We start from the raw sequence: 18,719 nt of genomic DNA on the forward strand, positions 1-18,719 counted from the left end.
TCTTTTTGTACTTGTTATTGTTAATCCTCAAGCAAGGATATTTTTTCCATTGCCATTCTAGAGAGAGTGGAAAGGATGAGGAGAGACAGAGAGAAAAACATCGATGTGAGAGAGACACATTGATTGGTTGACTCCCCATGTGCCTAGACCAGGGCCGGGAATCAAGCTTGCAACCAAGGTGCATGCCCTTGACCTTAGTAGAACCCAAGACCCTTTAGACTATGCTCTAACCAATGAGCCAAACTGGCCCAGGATAAAGATGTCTTTTGAGATAACCTTTCAAGACAACTTTGATCAAATGTCTCTGATAATCCTCTGCGATAGCACTTCATTCTCAGTCATTTCCATGCTCACCCATTTCTCCATTTGGTTTCAATAAACACAGGGGTAAACAAACAAACAAACAAAACAAAGCAAAACAAAACACACACACACACACACACACACACACACACAAAGAGCGGGCCAGCATGGCTTTGCAGTTCAGCATCGATCTATGAACCAGGAGGTCACAGTTGGTCAAGGCACATGCCCAGGTTGTGGGCTCGATCCTCAGTGTGGGTCATGCAGGAGGTAGCCGACCAATGATTCTCTGACATCACTGATGTTTCTATCTTTCTCTTTATCCCTTCCTCTTTGAAATCAATAAAAATATATTTTAAAAACATAGATTTAGTCAGAAAATTACAAAGTCTAGTTTTGCAATACCTGGTGGTGCAAGATAAGAGACAATATGTCACCAGTGAATATATATGTTAGATTATGTTAAAGAGAGCACTGAGTTTGGTTTTTGCTTCAACAAATACTTATCAAGTTCCTACACATACTGGTACTCCAAAGAACTAGAACATAGAAGTAAACTAACAGAAAATTTACCCTCATGAAGCTTAATTCCTGATTGAGGAGATACAGAAAATGAACCATAAATTCATGGTGTATCCATTAGTGGTAAGTGTTAGGGTGAAAAATATAATAGACTATAGTATAAGTTCCTGACATTAATTTTTTTATTGTAGTGTAAGTGCTTGACATATTAAATTTTGAATGCCAAGGCATTCATTTTAAGATATCATCTATATATATAAAAACCTAAGCAACCATTATGACCAGATGACTGGCTGGTAGCTATGACGTGCACTGACCACTGTGGCGGGGGGGGGGGGGGGGGGGGGGAGGAGACACTCAATACAGGAGCTGCCCCCTGGTGGCCAGTGCACTCCCACATCCAACCTCCCAGGGCCCTCCTGCGGTCCCTCGCCCTGGCTGGCTGGTCCCAATCGCCCTGATTGAGACTGGGAGAGATGGCCCCAATCAACCCTGATCACTGGCCAGGCTGAGGGACCCCACCTGTGCATGAATTCATGCACCAGGCCTCTAGTCTTGAATAAGCATATTGTCACAGCTATATGACACAGCTACTAGCAAAACAACCAAATAAGGAATTAGACCACTCTTACCCAAGAAGGTCCCTCTTTCAAAAAGCCCAGGACAACCTGCATAACTCACTGCTTGAGTGACCCTGCTTCTCCTTTCCTGAGCCCTAATTCCCACTCTTCTGCTTTAAATTAGCTAATAAAGAATGAACTCAAGAAACCCTAGACATCTAACCTCTGCCTAATAAGGGCAGAGTCCTATTCTGTACTCTTTCTCTCTCTACCCACAACCTCGTTTGGCTCATGGCTGTGCTGTGTACCCTCCGGGACCTGTGAATAATAAATCTTTTTTCTCAAAGTTCCCTGATTGCTGTTGCTGAAGTGTGTCCTGAGATAATAAAAGAACAACATTCCACTACAAGTAATGCAAGCTCAGGTGAGTGCCTCAGTTGTTCCTGGCTGAGAGTACTACTCTCATAGGCAAGGATCCAGGAAACAGAAACTACAAGGGATAGGGAGGCGTTTCAGATATGAGGCATCCATATCTCTGAGTGGAATCTTGATTTGGTTATAAATGCACATGAGGAAGAATAATAGGCCTGAGATGAACAAGATAGATTTGAGAGGATTTAGGGGGCAGGGGGGGGAAATGGTAGAAAGAATAACAAATTATCAAAGGTGATCATTTTAATTACCCTGATAAGTGGAAATGGCAATGTTAGTAAAGATTCTAGAGAATGCAGCTCTAAGAGACTTGTGGAAATTAGTCCAAATTTTGTTAGTTCTTAGTATGTGGGAGGAAGGGATAGGATAGTACCAAAGTTGATAGAGATGGCTATAATAGCAACAGAAAAAAAAAAAAAAAAGGAATGTCAAGGTTATTCAATTTGTGGGAAAGGAGACAAAAATAAGTGCACTTATAGGTAAGTCTTTACATATAAAAAGACTCAATAAAGATTCAGCTCTTAAATCTCAAGCACATATATAAATCTGTCTTGAAAGTATAGAGAGATTCTTTGTTACAGAATTCTGACTTCATCACTTCTAAGTGTGTATAACCACAGTATACACACTTCTCAATTCCTCAGAGCAATTAATCTATGAATGTAAGCAATAATTTCATAACATTTTTCTTCTACTGTTTCCATTTATGAAAGATTGGTTCTATAGCATAGTGGGAAAGAAAGGAACACCTGAATTTGAATTCACTAATGATAAAGAATAAATTTAGTTACAAATGATTAGTATGACTTGAAGAAAAAGTAACAAAAGAAAATAGGTTGAAGGATAATATGGTGAATAGACTTTTAGAAATTATCATTAATTATTTTAGTTTATTTCCTTGTTTGAGCATGTCTTATGGAGAAGCCTTAAAAATGTTTGTAGCTAATTTGCTGATAGGTGTTGCAAAAAGGTTGAAAATGAAAGGAGATAAGATTCGGATAAAGAAGAAATATTTCAGATGAAGAGAGATAATACAGTAATAATATAATTGGATATATTAAAGGATAAATGAAAATTGAATGAGAAAAATATAAAGCACCATAATAAGTGAAAACAGACACACACACACACACACACACACACACACACAATTAATAATTAGACTTAATCTACATCTTGCCCCAACAAGAATAGTATACAAAAGACATTAATATATTCAGTGAAGGCTCCAAAGTGGCTAAGAAATACCAATATAGCTGGAGTAGATGTTAGGAAGACAGAGAGTCTTGTCCTCAAACTTTAATATATTTTTTTCATCTTAATGACTGGCCACTTACTCCAATACTAGTACAAATTAAGCTGTGACTAATGACGACTGAAGATACTCTGCCTATTTTTCCCACTCATGTGTGTATTTGCTTAAATATTTTGCTTGTTTTATCTAAGGTCATTTGGAGGTGATGAAGATCAGTGAAGGTCATCTAAAGGCCCCTAAACCATCCCTTGGCACTGACCTTGCTTGAACTGATTAAAAAATCAGTGCACTAGTTAAACTTGCATTTTTATATTTATTTTACAACTGAACCTGCTGTATGGCTTTGACACATTATTTAACTTCTCTGAGACCTAATTACCTCATCAGGAAAATTACAAAGCTGATTAACTTAAAAGTCATTTAAAATTATGAAAATTTGGCCCTGGCTAGGTGGCTCAGTTGGTTGAAGCATCATTCAGTATTATCAAAAGGTTGCCAGTTTGATTCCTGGTCAAACTTGTGCAGGAAGCAACCAATTGGTGTCTCTTTCTCTCTCTCAAAAAAGCAATGAAGCCTGGTGTGGCTCAGTGGTTGAGCACTGACCTAGGAACCAGGAGGTCACAGTTTAATTCCGGGTCAGGGCATATTCCCAGGTTGTGGGCTTGATCCCCAGTATGGGTCATGCAGGAGGCAGCCGATCAATGATTCTCTCTCATCACTGATGTTTCTACCCTCTCTCCCTCTCCTCTGAAATAAATAAAAATATATTTTGGGAGAAAATTAATGAAAACACATTCATGGGTGAGGATAAAAAATAATAATACAATTTGTTGAATTTTTATTTTTTAAGTTTTGAGTTCTGGCCCTAGTTTTACTAATTGCATAGCATTTGGCAAGTCCCTTCTATGCTTCGGGAATCTATTTCCTTATCATAAAAAATGGGAAGTGAAGTAAATGATTAATAATGTTCTTCAAGCTTAGAGACCAAGTTGAATGGGTGATTGATGACACAGTATGAGAAATTCCATGTTACATAAGTTAGGCTGTTATAATTTTTTGTTGAGCAAATAGATCAGCCTTCCTAAAAAAAAAAAAAAAAGAAAAGAAAAAGAAAAAGAAAGAAAAGCAAGAAACTTCTTATTTTTTAAAATAATAATAAAGAGAAAATAAATTGACATAAATATATTGCTAATGATACTATAAATAGTACACATTTTATACACAAATTATTAAAAATATTTTTCAGTAAGGCCAAACTTCCTTACATAAACTTTCAAAATTATAAATTATGTTTAACTCAATTTTATTTATGAATCATACATGTTTCAGCTTCACCAGACACGTTAAAAGTATTGAGTCTATGCCAAAACATATTTTGTTAATCTCCTCTAATATACAACAGATACCAAGAGAAAGGGTTTATATTTTAAAAAGTAACTTCAAATAGCAGGTACAGCCCTGCTAGTGGAAATTCAACTTTTCCTTCCTATTATTTGTTGAATTGTGTCCACTGCCAAAATTCCTATGTTAAAGTCCTAACCCCAGTACTTGAGAATGTGACCTTATTTGGAGATGGAATCTTTACAAAGATAATTAACTTAAAATGAGGTTATTAGGATAGGGCCTAATCCAATATGACTGGTGTCCCTATAAAAGGGAGTTTGGACATAGAGACACACATAGAGGGAAGATTACATTAAGAGATACAGGGAGAAGACAAATGTCTATAAACCAAGGAGAGAGGGGGGTCTGGAACAGACCCTTTCCTCACGGTACTTATGAGGAACGTAACCTATGGATCCCTTGATCTTGGACCCGTGGCCTCCAGAACGGTCAGATAATAAACTTCTGTTGTTTAAACTCCTGAGAATGTAGTACTTTGGTACTGAAGCCCTAGCAAACTATGAAACCTCCTGTTTTGAGCCAAATCCTCTCTTCCCCCTTTCCTAGAGTCAACATATGTGCTTTTACGATTTTCTCTGCAAATCCATAAACTGGAATTCATAAATGCCAAGAAAGCAGTTTAGAAATCCATACAAAATCAAGCAAAGGGGGGGAAATGACTATTTTTGTAGTAACACAACAGATATTAATAGATCCCTAAATCTAAGTAAACAGAAGGGACCACAGGCACAAACTGATATATCTGAGTTCCATTGGTTTGGCCTTCTATTTAAGTTCCAATTTATTGTCAGAAGGTCAAGATTCATTATCCTATATCATGATTAAAAGTGCTAAAATAGTATGTGATTAAATATAAATTTTAAGTTTACATAAAACACTGATAAAGTTAGAGCCAACTTATGAGAAATAAATTTGGATGGTAGAAAGACTGAGGTGTTTAAAACTAAGAGAAGTGATATGACCAGATAAGAAAAACATACAGGAAATAAATACTATGTGTGCATGTGTGCATATGTGTGTATTGTGAAATGGGATACCTCAGCTAAAATTAATTTCTAAAGTCAACTTCACTAAGAATAAAAAATATCAATTCTTATTTACATAGATGTTTATGAGATTTATAGACTGTACTTTCTGAATTCCTATGCAATGGGAATGGAATGACTGTGTGTTTCAAAATGGACAGAAACATGTGCAGAGCACTTTTGCTTTCTCTGTAAGGATTTGACCAATAGCATAAGGCTATGGAAATTTCAGGTATTCTAAAATTCATCTTAAAAAAGGTCAAGTATTCTGAAGAGACTTTCGTTTTTCCTTCTTCCCAAGTCCCCTGAATCATAGATTACTTACTTTTCTTCCTGGAGAAGAAAATATATGTCAGGAAACCTTCTAATGCATCTAGAGTTACATGAGATCTTAAATAAGATATGGGTTGAAATAATTACACCTCAAATAAAAAGGTCTATCATCTTCCAAAACATGCACTGCTTTCTCCACATCTTTCCTAAACCAAAGGACAGGGAATAAAGTACATGTTCATTAAGAATTATTTTCAAATAGCATTGTTAGCCTGACTGGTGTTGCTCAGTGGTCAAGGTCAATTCCCAGTCAGGACCCATGCCTGGGTAATGGAAGACAAGCAGAATCATTGCCTTTTTTATCTACTGCCAAATAAGGCATTCAACATGGAGCAATGCATCCTAATGGAAATAAGTCCTGAATGGCAGAAATAATTTTACCTGGGTGGCAAAAAAATAAAAAAGAAATAGAAGAGCTTGCAGTATAAATACTTATCAATATTATTAATAAAGAACACTCTTATTCCTTAAGTAGTTTGAGAGAAAGTTAAAAGATACTATGTTTACTTATCAACATAATACACTTTCTCCACAAATATACCTTTTTAAAGTTGTTTGCAACCAAAGCTACCATGAAATTTCATCTGAAAAAAATTTCTACAATCTTAAATAAAGCAGAGAATCTCGATTTTAGTGATAATGATAACAAACATATAACTGGAGAACAGGCTTATCTCTTTCCCACTGTCTGCAACAAAAAGCCTACAGCAGTGTGGGAGGCCATATGGAATCAGCCAGATGGAGACAAAAGAGTTCTTTAGGTTGTTATAAAGGAGTATATTACCCTCCATTTTTAAAAAGTATTATAACATTTTCAGAAAAATTCAATAGAGTTTGGAATATTGGGCAGATTGGGTGGGAAAAGGTTTCTTCATCCTACACACTGAGTGACCTCCAAAGGCAGGGATCCACCATAGCTACTTTAGGTACTCAATCTATCCCACTATTTCCCATATTTCCCAAAGACAAACCAATCAGCACAGCAATTTAAGGACATCATTACTTCACTCTTAGAAATTTAGATTCTCCTAGTCATGTAAAGTTCAAATATCATCAGATTATCATTAATTTTTCCAATTACTCTTTTGAAATGTGGGGAAAGCATATTATATTCCAAGGGATAGATGAATACATAAAATACACCTTATTTAACCATTATAGTCAACATGTATTGTCTCATAAAACCAATGATTATTACATATTAAAAACTAGTTACCAGAGCATTAAAACAACAAAATGCATTCAACAATTCTCCCTGGTTTGTATTTCTATTTTGCTTCGAAGCAAATCATCAATAACAATAAGTTAAGTGCCATAATAGGACTTTGTAGCATAGGCAAGGGAACAAAGAGGGCAGGGCCTTGAAGCTGAGTCTTCAAAGATAATTAGGAGTTTGTCAAGTAAATCAGGGGGAAATGGTTAAGTAGCAAAGGGAAAGAAGAGAATTCCACGTGGAGGGAATAGGCATGAATGAATGTGGCCTGTGCAGGGAGCACCAAGTATCACATTCTACACCTTCAGAGCTAGTTCTGTTCTATACAACATGCATAACACTAGACTATAAAAACATGATTATGACCATGCATAAATACAGTATCATTTTCTCTTTAAATCAATAACTTAAACACACTAACACGGGCACAAGCAAATAGGGAAGAAAGACACAAATATTTTACTCATGCTTTTCTTGTTTCCTTCATTTTGTAGTCACACTTTCAACCCCTTATAGTACTGCCAGGAAAAAAGTAACACATAACAAATATGTCCACACACTAAGTACAAAATATTACAAAGCATGAACATTTGTGCTGGAAAAACCTACTGCCAATGTGTCAGACGCACTGACTATTAGCGTACAAGCAAGAGCCAAATTCAGACTAATCATACTAAACGCTGTGTTGGGTCCAACCCAAGCTTTTATTTTTAAACTTTTTTTTTTTAATTTTCTAATTTTCAATTAACTATCCAGGCAGGCAATAACAAAAGCAACTTATACCGGTAAAGGGAGGGCAGTGACAGGAAACGTCCAAGTTGCCACACAAAAATTAAAGGGAACTGTAAAACAGTCCATAACCTGTGATTCGTTTTTCCGGAGGTTATTTTATTTATTATTCAAAGAATCAATAGTAGGGAAGTGCCAACGTAACAGATAGTGAGGGTGAGGATGATGATGATGATGATGATGATGAAGAAACCACCTTTGCAGAGAGCATCACTGTGATGATGATGCTCAAGAGCAGCGCTTGGTGTACTACGAAACCTTGTCTCATCGATCTCTTACACACAGAAAATGTGATGATGTCATACTTATGACAACGCATAAGTATGACTGGGCATTTATTCTGCACTAATACTTGTGTTACGCACCATTTTTATGTAATCCTCAATACAATTATTATTTACACATTATTGATTGTCCTTAAACATGTATGATAACCCAAGGGGTATTGTCATCTGGATTTACCAATGGAAATAGAAGACTTTGAAAATTCAATCCATGAGCTCACAACTGTATTTGGAAAATTTTTAGGAGATTTGGATATGTCAAGGTGACCTTTATAACCTAGAAAACGGTACCTATTGCTGCCAGAAGCTTAATAGGATCCCTCTTTAAAATAAAATAGTCCCATCGCAGCAATCTTCAGATTTTTTAAAACAACAACTGAATAATAATGATTATGTTTAAAGGCAGTGAACATAGATAGATAGATAGATAGATAGATAGATAGATAGATAGACAGGTACATATCTAGAAAGAAGATGAGAAATCTATCTTATCTCTGGTACTGGTAAAAGGCAGTGTAACAAAAAGGAATAGTATGGATTAGAGGTTTACCAAAGGGCTAAATATCATTTTCAAAGTGCTATATTTCTTAATCAGCTGCTAAAATGGGCATCTAAGGCAGACTGGAAAAGTCCATGATGAAAGAAGCCAGGAACAAATAAGAAAAATGATTTAACTATACTATAATGCTATCAAAACTTCCATTCAACTAGACTATAATTAGATTTTTATAGTCAGAAAATTCAGGATACTTGAATGGGAAATAATATCTATCAATAACCTCATATTTTGAACTAACGCAACAGGGGCACTGAAATGCAAGATATATATTCTGACATTTCAAAATCTTGGGACACTTTTTAAATTAAACAAGCCATTATATCAAATTGTTTTTAACCCATAAGTTCTGCATAGGGTTTTAAGGTAAAGACCCGTATTATGTCAGCTATTTTGTACATATTCTTATCAGGCAACCTATTATTCCCTTCTCATGAAAAATTGCTGGAATCAATCAGTTCTTTAATATTCCTGATAATACACACACACACACACACACACACACACACACACATACACACGTATATGCATGTTGAATATCTGATCAATGATTTATGGCAAAATTGCCAAGGTATTTACTTCATACTAAAGAAACCGCACCCTGTGAGAGATTCCTAAGGTTAGTTTTTGAATGTTCTTATTAATTGCAACTCTAGGGACCTAAAGCAATTTAGCAGTGCAGAGTAAATGGCAGGCAGGCAGCCTGCTAGATAATTTACACTAGTAATGACATTAATGCCACTGTAAGCCAGCTCTACACATTGAAACTGGCAATGTCCTCATTAAGGTGCCCAGTTCTATAGAGAGTACACATTGATAGCAAACGGGTTATTGATGTTCACTGCTTTATGTTTTACTCAAACCACACAGTGAGTCTACAGACTCCAACAATTTCTGGTGCCTAACTTCTGTGAATCAATAATGTATTTGTAATGCAAATGCCTGTACCATGCATCCATTAAGGATCCATAATGGAATTTGTTTTAGATTAAATTTGTGTATGAGTGGTCCTGCTATGAAAAATTAGGTATTCTAGTGTGTGTCTAAGAAAAAAATTGACAAGAGCCAATTTGAAATCATTAAGACAAAGATGCTTTAATTTAGATCATACTCACTTTTGGATTATGTCTGAATATTTTTTTTAAAAAACATTTTGATAAGACTTTTACCTGAAAGGATCTGAATTTAGGCACTGACTTCTCTCTCCATCTTTATCTCACCTCTTAATTACCAGTGTTAAAACTATCTGCTTTATCCTTCCATAGATTAGAGAATGCAAACTATAGGCTGTCTATTGAATCCTATCCTCAGAAGTGCTTAATCGTCAAAAAAAAAACAGTATTAGACTGCGGAGTGTTTTAAGTATCCTATTTAATAAAGAGGGAATATGCAAATTGACCATCATGCCATCACAAAGATGGTGGTGCCCATAGCCACAAGATGGCGGTGCCCAGTCCCCTCAGCCCTGCCAGAGTCCCCCAGTCTTTTAAGCCCCCTAGGGCAGGTGGCAGGCATGCGGTGCAGCCAGACCCACCCTCAGCCCCCCAGCTGCCCAGGGCTGGCCCAAGGCACAGGCAAGCCTCGGATGGCGGCTGCCCAGCCAATGCCCAAGGCACAGGCAAGCCTCAGATGGCAGCTGCCCAGCCGCCCAGGGCCACCCGAGGCTAGGTAACCAGGGCTGGCTGAGGCTTGCGCTGCTGGCAGTGGCAGCAGCAGAGGTGTGATCGGGCATTGCCTTCCCCTGATCGCTGGGTCGCCTCCCACCCCTGAGGGCTCCCGGACTGTGAGGGGGGCAGGCCGGGCTGAGGAACCCCCCTTCCCAGTGCATGAGTTTTCATGCACTGGGCCTCTAGTGAATTAATATCTATACAGCCATGTGCCTCCTTATGACAGGGATATGCTCTGAAAAATGCACCCTGAGGCAACTTCCTCATTTTGAAAACATCATAGAGTAGACTTATACAAACCTAGATGATATAACCTACTGAACACCTATAGCCATTTGTTCTGCAGGGGAAGAAAAATTATTTTCTCTCAATGCTAATGGGATCTCCACTGAGATATCTCTGTAATAAAAGATAGATTAACAGTAGGAAAAAAACACAAAGGTTTAATAACATGGAGACCTTCTGTAGACATGGAGGAAACCCAGAAAAACTGAGTAACAAGCCAAAATGGCTGCAGCCATCATCTTAAATACTACCTTCAGCCAAAAACAAAAGAAGATGTTTAGGAGTGTGTGTGTGTGTGTGTGTGTGTGTGTGTGTGTGCAGAATCATTTAGTTATGGGAGGTTACCAAGAAAAGCACAGTAAAGAATAATAAGGTTGTTATGCAGATGTAAGTTATTGTCTTCTGCAGGGTTAAGCTTTTCTAGACAAGCCATCACCCCACTCCTAGGGCACAGCTGGGAGACAACCTACAAATGGAGATTTCCCTTACAAATATAAATGTCTTTTACAAAGAGTAATGTTTCCTTGGTTTTCAGAGCTTCTCCCATGTATGCAGTTTCTTCAAACTAACCAGCCTAAAACTATCCTTATGTCAAAGAGACATATCTTGGGGTGAAAAATTCTGTTCTCTACAGCTTCTAGCTATAAATCAGCATGGCATGTTATTGTGAACAAAAAAAGAGGCGATGGACAAGTTCAGTGACCGAAAGTAACCTCCCATGGTACTCTGATCATAAATTCCTAACTGGGGAGATCATGGTAAGTAGTCATGTCTCAAGCCCATAAAAAGTTTCCCTTTGCCTGAATCAAGCTCTGTCCATTGCTCTTGTGCATCTAGGTCAGTGATCGGCAAACCGCAGCTGGCGAGCCACATGCGGCTCTTTGACCCCTTGAGTGTGGCTCTTCCACAAAATACCACGTGCGGGCGAGCGTGTACAGTGCGATTGAAACTTCGTGGCCCATGCGCAGAAGTCGGTTTTTGGCTTGGGCGAGTCTATTTTGAAGAAGTGGTGTTAGAACACTCAAGGGGCCAAAGAGCCGCATGTGGCTCGCGAGCCGCGGTTTGCCGACCACTGATCTAGGTTAACATACCTTAGAAATGTCAGAAGCAATACTCTTTTCAGACCCCTGGGAGGCATAACCACCCACAAGGGGACATATAATCTTGATAACTATACTTTAATCCAAACCTAGAGATTTCACCACTTTGCCTTCTCCCACCTTCATGTAATCTTCCTAATACCTGCCCAGCCAGTTTCCTAATGTATAAAAACAACTCTCCTCCTCTGAACCATCTGAGATCTTGCTTCCTGGCATGTCCTCAGTGTTGCTTAAGTAAACTCACTAAAATTCTCAACAGGCTTGTATGGTCTAAAATTGACTTTACCAAATTCTGTTGTCAATTGTATTACAATGGTAAGTATTTTTGAAATGCATTGTGCTACGCTATCAATAGGCAATAGGAATTTTTCATCTCCATTATAATCTATGGGACCACTGTCATACATAGTTCATCTTTGACTGAAACAATGTTATGCAATGCATAGCTGTACTTCTAAAAATTTAACATAAAATTGAATATTTTAGGCTTTTCTTAAAAAAAAAAAATTGCAGACCTAGCAACACGTAGGCTCATGTTGCCACATTGTAACAACTAGAGCTGAGCAATGACTGCCCTGGAAAATGGGCACCCTCACTCAGTTTGCTGCAGCATCCATCACTCCCTGGAATCCTCATCACTCAGCAGCTTCTTGCCTTTAATCATCTGAACATCCAGCTGTGTTCACCATGTTCTCCTCTTTTACATCATCTACTAATGAAACCAAAGGCCTTCATAATTTTGATTTGTGACTATAGCTTTAGAAATCATTTTTTTTCCCTTCCTCTCCTTCTACACACATCACACACCTAGTCTTTCCCCTTGACAATCATTAACCCTCCAGGAAACAGCGGACAATAGGCTGGTCCGGACTGAAGAGCACAAGGGTGAGTCCCTGGCTTACCAATGATAACATCTTGACCTAAGTGATATTTTAGCACCTGAGCCCTAAGGTGGCATGACCCCCTGGCTACTTTCCCATGAAACCAGAGAAAGGGACACTGGAGCTGACCTCAGAGCTGTCCTCCAGACCTGAAGAAATAAACTATAACCCCCACTTCACCTATGACAAATTACCTCCTAACATGACCCCCAACCCCTAACCCATGTTGTTCTGTGATTTTGCCCTATGTAATCTATACCCCACAAGCCATTGGGGAGGTAGGTCCTTCAAGGAACAAGCTCATGTTGTTACTGGAGGAAATGGGTCCTTCAGCGGTGTTGCAGGAAAATAATGTCAGGGACACTAACTTACGAGGAGTTTTAAGTGATAGAGGCAATATTTATTAGAGCAAAAAGTGAGAGTATACTCTCAGAGAGGCAGAGAGCGGCTGGGTATAGGGCAGGGGTTGCATCAGCTCAGGAAAGGAAGTTACAGAGGCAAAAGGCGAGTTCTCTGCCACTGCTCGCTGCTCCCCTGGTTGCAAGCCTCATGGGGACACTTAACCTTTTGCACTCAGATGTCGAGTGTGACTCGACACGGTTAGCATCGGTAGCAGCTCTTTTTATACTCTTTGAATGTATCAATAATTTGAAATATAAAAAAATCCAAATAAATAAGTTGTATGAAAAGAAACTCCAGTTTTTTATTCTACGGCCGTGCTTTGTAAAATCTGGGGTATTTAAAAAATTAAATCCCGAGTAGAATAAAGGAATCGAGAAAAAAGCAAGCGAGTGCAAAGGGTTAAGAGTTTAGAAGAAAATAAGGGGCAAAAAGTATGTGCCCAAGGGAAGAAAGGGCATGGGCATGGTCCAAAGAGTGCACACACTGGCGCTGGGTTCTTTGTCTAGCTTCCATATATTTCCTCGGGTTCAGGAAAGAGAAGGCTTTCTTTTACAGGATCCAATCTCTTTCCTGGCTTTTCCTGGGCTTGAACTTGTGCCCTCCCCCTCGACAATCTCTTTTTCCCCAAAGTTTCCCAGGCTAGTGCCCTTCCCCTTTTATAGTGGCCGTCTTGGCACCTACTGTAAGTGCCACATAGTTCTGCTTCCTCATTTGGCTTCTAGTGTGTATGCACTTAGTAAAAGGAATTCCCTCCCACCATTTTCTTCCTCCCTCCCTTAATCCAGAAACAATGCAGGTCAAACCCCAGGGTGGCTGTAAGGCTATCTTCCTGCCTAGTGAACCCGACAGGACATTTTTGCTCCATTTGGCGGAACAATGCCAGTTATTTCCCAGCGGTGACTGTCCATTTGGTCGCTCCTCTTTTGTTAATATCTAACTAAATGCCTACTCTAACAATGTGTTCTCCAAATCGGTCAGTCATATAATAAACTCCTTCCTTTCTCCACGGCAAACTCCTGCTCCTGCTTTTCTTTTGGCTGATGCAGGGACTCAGATGAACTCCAACATTGAGGTTCAGGAACACTGGCCCTATAGGCATCTGTGAGCTTTAGGTATAGAAAAATATTTCATTTCAAATCAAGGAAGACCTTTCCCAACTACAATCTATTCACTCTGCATCAGGCAGGATGAATCTTGGAAACACAGAAGTCAAATCACATTACTGCTCTGCTCAAATCTCTCTCATTTTTCACTTATCCAGAGCCCTTACTCTGCCCAAACTAATCCCCCCAACACATAATAACTCCAGCTTCCATAACTCCCCCATTCCCCAATCCTACACCTCTTAGCTAATTCTGCTTTCGTCATAGCAATCGCCTTGCTGTTCCTCAAATACACCCCTGTATTACACCTTTTATTATTTGTTCCTTCTACCTAGAATGCTTTTTCCAAAATATGTCAATGATCAGAAATCACCTTTTCAGAGATTTTTATATTCTTTATATTTGCAACATCCTCATATACCAGCAATCTCCCTGCCCATTTCCTGACTTATTACCATAGCACTGTTGAATATATGACATACCATATTTTTAAACTATATATTCATTCTTTTTCCTCTATCTGTTGGCCCTAAACTTCCTTCCCAGGAGGGCAGAATATTTTCTGTTGTTCATTCCTATCCTGTTGCCGCATTCTCAGCATCTAGAACAGCTAACGGAGCACAGTGGTACTCAATATTTACTGAAAAGAAATGTAGAATGTTTGTAGCAATGGCTTTATTTTTCATTTACATTAACTAGGACATATTTCTGATAACTTAGGTGGTCAATAAAGAGCTAAGATATTAATATGTTAAAATTAAAACATGCTAAACAAATTGGGAGAAAATACTTTTAATGGACATTGAATGGTAATTTAAAGCAACTGAGGGAGATCAGAATATTCCAGCCCAAAATATAACACCTTGCCATAAGGATAATTTTAAGCTAATGGCAATTAAGCAATAGCAAGCTCAGAAGGAGCTCTCTGCCTTACCTCTCTTTGTAAACACAGGATACTGATTTTCCTTTTGTAAAAGTAATTTTACATCTGTAAAGGTGTCCTCCTCTCCTTTCCCAGAAATTAGAGAACTTCCCCTGAGGCAACTTTTATCACCTAAAGGAGCCTTGTTAGCAGGCATTTCCTACTCACCTTCCCACAGTTTCCCCAACCAAAGCCCAAGCACCCTTGAACTTTATCTAGTCTGTTTCCACAGTTTTTCACCTTTTGTTAAAATGGTATATAAGTCTCCAGGTCTAACTCCTCCTTTGTGGGAGTTCACTTCTTTTTTTTTAAAGTTTGTATTAATTTTAGAGAGAGGAAAGGAGAGGGAGAGAGAGACAGAAACATCAATGATGAGAGAGAGAGAACCATTGATCTGTTGCCTCTTGCACACCCCCTACTGGGAATTGAGGCCACAACCTGGGCATGTGTTACTCAGGAATTGTTTTTGTAAACACTTTTTGTAAACACTTAAATTACAAATCAATTTTCTTCTGTATTCCTTTCTTTGTCTTTCTCCCTTTGTTTGTTCTGTCTCTCTCTCCCCCCTCCTTCCTTCAGATTCTCTGTGGATAAAAAAGTAGGGTGAGATTTTATAGAAAGAAACCTCTTTCTCCCTCCTCCTTTCAGGTTCCCTGTGGATAAAAATGGAGGAGGGAATCTATGGAAAGTAACCTCACAAGATGATGTTCATAAACTCCTAACTGGGCAGGTCATAGTGGGTAGTCATGCCTCAGGCGTATAACTTCTTTAGTGAAATATTTTAAGCCAGCCTTGTCTATTATTCATGTGCATCTAGGATAAAACACCTTTGAAATACGATAATCCCCCTTGAAGTGAGTATTAACCCACAGGAAGCACAATCATCTTGTTTACTGTCCTGTAATCCAATCCCCAGCTTGGGTTCCCCAACCTTCCAATCTTCCTTAAGTCCCCTCCTTAATTTCAAAAACATAAAAGAAACTGCAAAACTGTTAGTCACCAGAGCATTTGAGATCTTGCTCCCTGGTATATGTCATCAGTTTGGCTAAAATAAACTCATAAATATTTCTATAGATTTAGATGTTTCTTATCTCTCTCTCTCTCTCTCTCTCTCACACACACACACACACACACACACACACACGCACACACACACACACTCAGACATACACAAAATAACACAGATGGTGATTATAAAATACGTGGCAGAAAATATAAATATGAATGAGAGGATCAAGCACCTAAAATTAGGAGAAAACAGTAAATAAGATCAAATATTTAAAATATAAAAAATGGTCCATTTCTAATCTACACTAATAGAAGAGTAAGATGCAAACTGACTGTACCTTCGTGACGCCCACCAGCCAATCAGGAGTGAGTATGTAAATTAACCTAACAAAGATGGAGAGTTAACTTGCAAACGCAGGCGCCGAGTGACCAGGGACGCTTGCATAGCTGCCATGGCGATGACACAGGCATTCAGCACCGCCCCTGTTGCTCCAGGCCTCTGGTCAGGGTGGGAAGGTGGAAAGGTGGCATCTGGCCAGAGTGAAGGTGTTGCAGGCAGAAGGGAAAGGAAGGCCCATTCTTGCACGAATCTTCGTGCATCGGGCCTCTAGTCTACTATAAAAGTCTGTAGCTAATAATGATGTTTTTGTAATAAACCTAGTTATTAATAACAGGAAAGGAGCACAGGGAAGGCCAAATAGTACAGGCATGCCATTGGTGCAGCTTTGCCAGGAAACTGCAGTTTAACACTCCCCAAGTTGTTCCCCAAGGATCCTGGGAGAAGGGACTGGACAAGGGGAGAATAATGCCTAGTAAAGTCTGGGTGAAATAGGGCAAGGATATACCTATCAGTCACATCTCAGACCAGGTCATTGGCCAGAGTAGGTGTGATCACTGTAAGCGGGGAAGATCTGAGATATTTATTAATCCTCAGCTGAGGATATTTTTTCTATTGCTTTTCAACAAGAGAGTAGAAGGGAGGGAGGGAGGAAGGGAGGGAGGGAGGGAAGAAGGGAGGGAAGAAGGGAGAGGGGGGAGAGAGAAAGAAGGAGAGAAATATCAATGTGAAAGAGACACATCTGCATACTCCCCAACCAGGGGCAGGGAGTGAACCTGCAACCATTTAGTGAGCAGGCCAATGTCCTAAGCACTTAGCACACTGACCAGGGCTGATTTGAGATATTTAATCCCCTAAACCAGTGGTCAGCAAACTGTGGCTCACAAGCCACATGCGGCTCTTTGGCCCCTCGAGTGTGGCTCTTCCACAAAATACCACGTGTGGGCGCACACGTATAGTGCGATTGAAACTTCGTGGCCCATGCGCAGAAGTTGGTTTTCGGCTCTCAAAAGAAATTTCAATCGTTGTACTGTTGATATTTGGCTCTGTTGACTAGTGAGTTTGCAGACCACTGCCCTAAACAAAGGAATTAACCCTTTGTACTCGCTTGCTTTTTTCTCGATTCCTTTATTCTAATGCTAACCGTGTCGAGTCACACTCGACATCCGAGTGGAACTCTCAAGAACCCCACTCCCACTAGCAACAGAGAAAGACCATCCATACTTTTCTCCTAGACCAATATGACTTTGAAGTTATTATTTGGTAATATATTTTTTATTGATTTCAGAGAGGAAAGGAGAGAGAGAAAGAGAAACATCAATGAGAAAGAATCATTGATTGGTGGTTTCCTGCACACCCCACACTGGGGATCGAGCCTGCAATCTGGGTACGTGCCCTGACCAGGAACTGAACCTAACCAGTACCTCCTGATTCATAAGTTGACGCTCAACCACTGAGCTATGCTGGCTGACAGAGTATTTTTATTAAAGATCTATCATTTCAAATTGGGGAAGGCTAAATGTATTTCTTAAAAATCTTATGAATTAATGAGAAATACAATGAATTTCTAAAATAAAGAGTGACAAGAGGAGAAATAATTGTTTTTCCCTTTTAAGAGCCTTCACTCAAAATCTTTTTTCTTAATATTTTAATTAATTTTAGAGAGAGTGAAAGGGAGAGGAATAGAGATAAAAACATTGATAAGAACAGAACATATACTGTCTGCCTCCTGCATGCCCCGCTATTGGGGATCGTGCCCACAACCCAGGCATGTGCCCTGACCAGGAATCAAACCAGTGACCTCTCAGTTCATGGGTAAATGCTCAACCACTGGCCAGGCACAAAAACTTTTTTCTTGGTCCTCTAGTATGTAGAGAGGCATTAAGGATGTACTAATTTAAAGAAAATTCCATTAAACACTGATAAGTAAATTCTGATTCCTTCACCTCAAATACTCATTTGCATAAACTAATTCAAAAATGGGCTGTTAACTCAACATTGAGTTTGAGAATCTGAAAACCTAAAGATATCAGTTAGAGGAGGTAATTGAAAAGTTTAGAAAATGTCCAAGTCTAGAAAACATCCTGTTTCCTAGTCACTGATTAACCAAATATTTCCCCTGGGTGAGCTGTTTAGAACAACAGGATAAGTAAGCACTTGAAAGAAAAATGCCCAGGTGACTTAGAATGATTGTGATTTCCTTTTATGTCTATACTTCCCTTTTGCATCTTAATAACTAAATAATCATTCCTTTTATTATATTATGAGGTCAACCAATAATCAGTTAAGTTCATATGAGAGGAAAAAGTTAAATAATGGTTCAAAATTACATAGCCTA

The 18,719-nt window shown here is 38.9% G+C and overlaps 1 protein-coding gene and 1 long non-coding RNA gene across 4 annotated transcripts in view; one reads left to right on the forward strand and one right to left on the reverse strand.

Moving 5' to 3' along the window:
• The window catches only part of ADGRL3 (adhesion G protein-coupled receptor L3), a 492,939-nt gene that overhangs the window by 415,745 nt on the left and 58,475 nt on the right, over positions 1–18,719 (reverse strand). The gene's annotated exons all lie outside the window — the stretch shown is intronic.
• The window catches only part of LOC114231065 (uncharacterized), a 45,011-nt gene that overhangs the window by 14,189 nt on the left and 12,103 nt on the right, over positions 1–18,719 (forward strand). The window lies entirely within an intron of this gene.

The sequence above is a fragment of the Eptesicus fuscus genome, chromosome 2 (genome assembly GCF_027574615.1).
Source record: "Eptesicus fuscus isolate TK198812 chromosome 2, DD_ASM_mEF_20220401, whole genome shotgun sequence".
Classification (NCBI taxonomy): Eukaryota; Metazoa; Chordata; class Mammalia; order Chiroptera; family Vespertilionidae; genus Eptesicus; species Eptesicus fuscus.